Genomic DNA, 6,165 nt, shown 5'->3' with positions numbered 1-6,165 from the left:
CAAGTCCTGTTTCAGCTCGGAAATGCTTTAGTTAATATGTCCACTGGATCTTTTCATAAGAATGTGGCTTCTCTGGGCTTGCTTTCAACTGCCTCAAAGAAAAAGACACAAACAGTAAACCAAGAGGCTTGGAATCAAATGCTTAGGGACCAAAGGTATGACATAATGGACTTAGACCCTGGAAAGAGACACTCCTGCATTCAGATCCTGGTGCTGCCAGTCATTAATTATGAATCCCAGGGTCGATTCAAACCCTTCTGTGGGTCTTGGCTTTTACCACCCTCAAAAGAGAAATGGCAGTGTGTGGGACATGCAGAAGATACTTAATACAAATTCGTTGAGTGAATGAACTCAACAGGAAACTAAATGAAATGACCTATCTGTATCACCTGGCATAGGCATTCAGGGGTTCATTTCCTCCTTCCACACACTTTACAGTCAAATGCAAGTAGACAGGAAGATGGCAGGAGTAATGATTCCTCTGGATTTGAAGGAAAGTATACATTATGTCAAATTAAAAAAAAATAAAACTGCACCATTTTCCTACTTTCCAATGGAATTTAAATAGAAAAGAACAAGTGAAATGAGACAAGCAATTTATTAATCCATTTCACCATAGGCCCCCTATTACATTATCTTTAAGGTCCTTTAACAAACAAAAATTAATTTTCAGACCCACAAGTTGTTGGCACATTGATAGACTCCTTAATTACAGGGTCTTTGGTTTAGAAAATAATGATTGATTACTTTAGACTGCATTTCACTTAGTTATGGATGAGACCCTGAATATTTGCACAGAGAAATTATTTCAAAGTTATTATGATTAATAAGTGTTATGGATAGGATGTCTGAGTTACTGCAAAATCTGAGACAATGAAAATATTTTCTAGGGTATCTGAAAGGATTCTTCTGAGGTAGATGACAGGAAATTGGGAAAATGAATTGTGCTTGTTTATGCAACAAATATTTATTTGCTTCTTTCTAAATACCAAATCCTGTGTTGGCCCTGGGAGGTCCAAAGTAGGACTAGACATGATTTCTGCCCCAAGAAGATAACAATATAATGGAGGAAACCAAATCTTACACAGATAGATTCAATGAGGTAATAGAAGTGTCATGATAGAGTTCAGAGAGGACTCTCAAATGTACAGTTTTATCTGATGTGCTAGATAAACAAACACACAGCACCTCATACACAATAGGACCCGAGCTAAAGTTGCAGAGATGAGGAAGGGCTTCCTGGGTGGACAAGGGCAGGGAAGAAGTGCCCAGTAGTGGCACTAGCCTGAGCAAAGGCAGCACTGTGCTTCCAGGCCCCTTCCAGGAGCTTGACTGTGGAGTGGAAGGTATCACTACCTCATCCAAGCCAGGATGAGGTCAGGAAGGTGAACTGTCCATTGGAGGTTTGCAAACGAGTACGGAAAATGACGACAGCCACATTTTAAGGAGACTATTCTGGTGTTAACACGGAGGCCTGAAGATGGCTAAAACTGGCCCTCTGAGAAACAACATGGATAAAGAGGGGGAGGGCAATGCTGGAATCCAAAACGACTATGGGATGCAGTAAAGGTTAAGGTGAGCCTCAGGTTTCTAACTCAGGATACTAAGTTGTGAGGTAAAGAGTGAGGTCACTCAGGGAGGTAGGCAACTCAGACAGAGAAATAAAGTTTGATGGGCTGGATAGATTTTAAAAAAGAAATGTTTACAGAGATCTGAACTAGAGGTGTTTTTCATTCATTAGAGACATATTCTTAACTAGATATGATAAAGTATTTGACATAGTTAAGTCTTGGTTTTACAAGTAAGGATCCAAGCTCTTGTAACCCTCTAGCTACCATAACGCTGAGCAATGTGGAATGCTTTATGCTTTAGCCTTGCCAATGGAATCTAAGTGGAAACACCATTCACGGTCATTTTTGTGGCGGCTGTTCTTGGTTTGAGATTCATTGCCTGCTTGTAAAAATGGAAAAGAGACCCCTACTTGATTCACAAGGTTAGGATATTAGGTGAAGGTGTGGCTAAAGGTGATAAAAAATATAGAAATTCATAGCTTCTCTCAAGCCAGGTTCCAAGCCTATATCTGTGTGTTTAGTTACATAAGAATAAAAATTATAGGAGAATAAAATCTAACTTCAGGGCAACCTGAAGTGACTTCGATCTTTTTCCTGTGGGTAGTCCATGAGATGAGGTTCTGCTCCTAATTTGTCCCTTTTTGTTCCATCTGAATCATATCCCTTGGCAGGAGAGTTCAAGGAAACAGCAGTGTTGACAGACAGAAGATATCACTGGATCACCAGCTAAGGGGGAGCCAGGACCAACACACTGCAAACAAGTTTTATGTGTATGACGCTGCTGCTGCTGCTAATTCTCTTCAGTCATGTCCGACTCTGTGCAACCCCATAAACGGCAGCCCACCAGGCTCTGCCATCCCTGGGATTCTCCAGGCAAGAACACTGGAGTGGGTTGCCATTTCCTTCTCCAATGCATGAAAGTGAAAAGTGAAAGAGAAGTCGCTCAGTCATGTCCGACTCTTCATAACCCCATGGACTGCAGCCTACCAGGCTCCTCCGTCCATGGGATTTTCCAGGCAAGAGTACTGGAGTGGGGTGCCATTGCCTTCTCCATTCTATGTGTATAGACTGTGTGAAATAGGGATTGTTTCATGAATTATGAAAAAGCAAACATTCAGAGAAGGGAATATAAAGTCCTGAACAGGCAGAGATCTTTTCACGTCCAATCTTTTGATGTAACATCTCTTAGACCAAATCCCCACATAAGCAGGCAGTCTTATGTAATAGTGTTAGTCACTCAGTTGTGTTCGACTATTTGCTACCCCATGGATGGTAACCCACCAGGCTTCTCTGTCCATGGAATTCTCCAGGCAGGAATACTAGAGTGGGTATTCCCCATTCCCTTCTCCAGGGCGATCTTCCCAACCCAAGGATTGAACCCAGTCTCCTGCACTGCAGGCAGATTCTTTACCATCTGAGCCACCAGGGTAGCACTGTCCTATGTATAAGAACCTCCAAAAAAAAAAAAATGGGTTGGAACTCTGACTCAGTCGCTCTGTATATGACCTGGGGGAAACCTGCTGAATCATGTATTTGGCAGTGATTATAAGAATATATAACAATTACAAGAATAATTCACATTTTACAGGTGAGGAAACTAAGGTGAAAAAAAAGAGGTTAGAGGAGGCTCATAAAGGAGCTCAGGCTTCATCCTGTCTCCTGATCACTATCATGAATATTTTCTATAGGCGATAGTAAAGGAGAACACTATTCTGCTAGAGATGGTAGCAAGACTATGAACTTGCATTGAGTTCTTCGGAATCGTATCAGTATTTTTCCTCTCTTCTCAAGTCTGTTTAGGGTTGTGGGGCTTCCAGGGTAATTTGGGCAAAAATATTTACATAATTTATCAATCCTGTGCTTTGCTTAGGCTGTTTAGCTCTGCCCTAAGGGCTCAAACCAGGAGCCTCACTTACCAGTAAAGGCTATCAATCATTCAATCCATCCTTGTCCCCAGCCCACTGAGAAGAGCTGGAATAGCTAAAGGGAAGTTTGCTATCACTTATGGAACAGCCAGCACATAAATATGGTCATTCAACATGCATGCCTTTTAAAAACAGAATTTTTTTTTCTGTAATAAAGACAGGTAATGATTATCAGGGCAAGACCCACAAAATAGCAGATAAGAAATAAAATATGCTTTTATTAGGTCTCCATTTCTACATGGTGGAAAAGGAAACAAATAACAGAAGGCAGAGCTAGTTGCTGAGGAAATATTGCCAAGGGTGGAGTCTAAATACTTGACTATGAAGCAAAGAAGAATCAGTGAGTTAAATACGTTGGTGAAATCAGAATAAATTTTCAAGTTCTCCACTGACCTTATGTGCAGTGTTTCTTTGTTCCCATTTTAAGCTCAAGGTGGACCCTTTAAGTCCTTTTTTTTTTTTGCTTTTTCTAATCTCTCTTGATTTCATTTTAAGAAGTATTTAGCCGTTGTTAGGCTCAAATAAATCCTCTGATTCATTAGGATTCATTGAGATTTTATAATATGCTATTTTAAATAATACTGTAATTAATATTCTTTGTGCTCTGTGTTTTTATTCTCTGGTAATCTCTCTTTTGTCTCACCTCTGTGTGCTGACTTAAAGCTATTATACTCAATTTCATATGCGTGTGTGTAGCTATAGATATACATAAAATTTCATATGTGTGTGTGTATATATATATATATATATATATATATATATATAATGTTGCTGGTAGGTTGCCTAGGCTAGATTCTGATTGCTTTTATTTTGCAGGTCACTACAATGTCATATTCTTATTGAAGTCTTTAGTAAACTGCTCTCTGTTCTAGGAGGAAAGTAGAAACATGCTAATTTTCCTTCTCTTCTATCCTTAGGAAAAAAAAAATCATTTTTTGGCAGCTTGATGAATTTAAAAATCAGGCTTTACAGTTTTATTAAGTTCAGGTAAGAGTAAATTAAAATCTCATTCACTGATGCCTCATTAATTTCACTTGTTACCAATAAATGCATCTACATTTCTTGATACATTTGAATGTGTCCTATAAATATATATTAATAATGAATTCCCAGCAAGAAATATAACACATTGTTGTGTAAAGCATATTATAATGGCAAGTATTTTTAAAGTATGTGTTTAATACATAATTCAAATGATCAAGATGTGGGTGTAATAAATCATAGCAGTTTAGAAATGAACTTTTCAAATTTGTATATGTAAATTTCTAGCAAGAATCTATTTCTTTCTCTTTTTTTTGTGAATGTGTGGGTTTGAATAATTACTTGATAGGAATCCACACATATTAATGGTTTCTAAGCATGTCATAATTAATTTGTCCTCCTAAATGTAGTACAAAGGTAATTTTTTCTTTAAATTACTTTAACTGAAACAGTAAAAATGCCATGGCTTATGTATACCACATAGAATATCTTAAATGCGGCTTTCCTCTTAGTTCAGTGAGTTCAGATACTGAATAGGATGGGTAACTTTTTTGACTTTTGTGTGGTTTAGAGTGAGAGCTGAGGAACTTGGAATGCAGACTGAAGAAAAAAGAGCCAGGAACATCCAAACTGTCTCCTCTCCCTGGCAACTGTAGCTTCAAATTTTCTCCTGTTGCTGTCAAAAATAAGGATCGGCAGGAAAGGGGGCTCACACTGGCTTTAAGGGGATGACATTACTACCTCACTCTCATCACCAAGAATTAAATTAGAAACTATGCCTGAGCATAGTTGGTCCAACTTTAGAAAGCAGGTCTGATCATCCCCAAGTATCACACCATAAGGAAGACTGCCTTAGCGCTAGTGCGTCTCCGGCTGTGCTGCGCTCAGACACTCAGTTGTGTCCAACTCTCTGTGACCCAGTGGACTGCAGCCCACCAGGCTCCTCTGTCTATGGGATTCTCCTAGGAAGAATACTGGAGCAGGTTACCATTTCCTCCTCCAGGGAGCCTTCCCAAACCAGGGATTGAACCCATGTCTCTTAGGCCTCCTGCACCGGGAGGCAGATTCCTTACCACCATCTGCAAAGCCTGCATTTCTGGCTCCTGAAGGTGTCTCTGCAAACCAGAAAACCACTTGACAAGGAAGGTGGCTTCCTCTACATGACTGTGAAAGAAAGTGTCTTTCGACTCGGTTATTTTATGATTCTCTCTCTAGGTCAAAGTCTTGTGAGAGAAAACAACAGCTCTTGTGGATTCTTACCTCAGCAAGGCAAATACTTTCAGGCCACCCTGCTTGGTTTTCTCCTCCACGAGATTAATTCAGAGTCTGGTATCTCACAATCTTAGAGGGTTGAAACAGAGGCTGCTTCTTGACATTTTCCTGCAAAGAGATGTCAAGTTAAAGAAACCAGTGTTGAAGGACAGAAGAGTGAAATGCTCCAATTAAAATCATACAGCAAATTAAGTTAGGCCTTGTTATAGCTTGAATAGTGTCCCCAGAAATTCATATATTGATGTCCTAACCCTCTGTACCTCAGGATGTCACCTTATTTGGAAATATATCATTGTAGATATAATTAGTTATGATGAGTTCATTAGAGGGGGGCGCTAATACAGTATGACTGCATTTGTGCTCAGTCGCTCAGTTGTGTCTGACTCTTTGTGACCCCATACATTGTAGCCCACCAG

At 39.6% G+C, this 6,165-nt stretch overlaps 1 long non-coding RNA gene across 1 annotated transcript in view; it reads right to left on the bottom strand.

Annotated features, from left to right (window-relative positions):
- Window positions 1-5,868, bottom strand: part of LOC132342819 (uncharacterized) — a 269,479-nt gene extending 263,611 nt beyond the window's left edge. The window contains exon 1 of the long non-coding RNA XR_009491338.1: window positions 5,738-5,868. This is a non-coding gene — a long non-coding RNA (uncharacterized lncRNA). The remainder of the gene's footprint in view (window positions 1-5,737) is intronic.
- Between the last annotated feature and the right edge of the window lie 297 nt (window positions 5,869-6,165).

The sequence above is a fragment of the Bos taurus genome, chromosome 18, assembly GCF_002263795.3.
Source record: "Bos taurus isolate L1 Dominette 01449 registration number 42190680 breed Hereford chromosome 18, ARS-UCD2.0, whole genome shotgun sequence".
Lineage (NCBI taxonomy): Eukaryota > Metazoa > Chordata > Mammalia > Artiodactyla > Bovidae > Bos > Bos taurus.
Note: the sequence above shows the minus strand (reverse complement) of the source record. Positions and strands in the feature narration are given on the sequence as shown.